The sequence below is a fragment of the Mus caroli genome, chromosome 10, assembly GCF_900094665.2.
Source record: "Mus caroli chromosome 10, CAROLI_EIJ_v1.1, whole genome shotgun sequence".
NCBI classification, from domain to species: Eukaryota; Metazoa; Chordata; class Mammalia; order Rodentia; family Muridae; genus Mus; species Mus caroli.
In genome coordinates, this window is record NC_034579.1 from 66,967,819 (window position 1) to 66,969,086 (window position 1,268).

Consider the following 1,268-nt stretch of genomic DNA (forward strand, 5'->3'; position numbering starts at 1 on the left):
AAAAAAAAAAAAAAAAGTAAATAATTGAATAATATTAAATAATATTAAGCATTCCCAGTGTTTAATATTTGAAGAGAGATCCCCTAATTTGCCCTGGTGAAAATAGTTAATACTTGCTGTGTTCAGTAACAAAATCTTAAGGAAAAGAGTTATTGTTACAGTTACAGTCTCCTGTGGTCACCGTTTCTCCTTTGTTACAGAAGTAGAAAAGAAATGCAACATTGAATTACAAAGTCTAAAGGAAATAAAAAAAAAAAACCGACAAAACTACAGGAAAGAAACCAGTACTCAGCATTTATAATTAACATTTGTGTCTTTAAAATTTAATAACTATGCATATTGCACTGTCTCCTCTATATTCCAACCATGCTTGAATTCACATAATGACAATATGACTCCAAGCTCTCCTCTGATTTTGCTTAAGGGAAATTTCTCTTCTCGGGAAGCACCTGCCTTCCTCGGGATACAGTGTATGAAGCATCTGCCTTCCTCGGGATACAGTGTATGAAGCATCTGCCTTCCTCGGGATACAGTGTATGAAGCACCTGCCTTCCTCGGGATACAGTGTATGAAGCACCTGCCTTCCTCGGGATACAGTGTATGAAGCACCTGCCTTCCTCGGGATACAGTGTATCCCCCTTGGCTCTGCATCTAAATTCTCTTCACACAGGAAGTTGCTTTCCTCTAATCTGAACACCTGGCTGATAATGGAGAAGGCTAGTACAATTTCAAGGATTGTTTTTAGTACTAATGAGGGTGGATGGGAAAAAATTCTTAATTTGTACACTTGAGATGTTTGCTATTGGTTAGTAACTGGCTTCCTGGATGCCCACTGGTGCTGAGGCACAAGGAGTCTGGGGAAGAAAAACATCGTATTTTATTCTCTTGGTTTTAAAGGCAAGAAAATAAAGTCTCAAGACCTATTTTTTTTTTTAAATCCCCTACAGTCATAGGCATCGTTTTTGACATTTCAGTTGAAACTTATTTTTCCTGCCTGCATCTCCTTATTTCCCCATTGCCTGTAGGGTAAATTTGAAATATTCCGAAATGATTCATAAGCTCATCTACATGAAACTTTCAAATCGCCTCTGCTATCACCACAGGACGATATTCCTCTTAAGGTCAAGCATTGAAGAAGTTAACAGTGTAAAACCTACATAAAGCAGTTGGGTAACGAAGTATGCTTCTTAGATGCAGCCCCTCTGGCCACTCAAGTCCTTTTTTTTTTTTTTTTTTGAGAGCTCTTAAATTCTATTGGCTCATTCTCT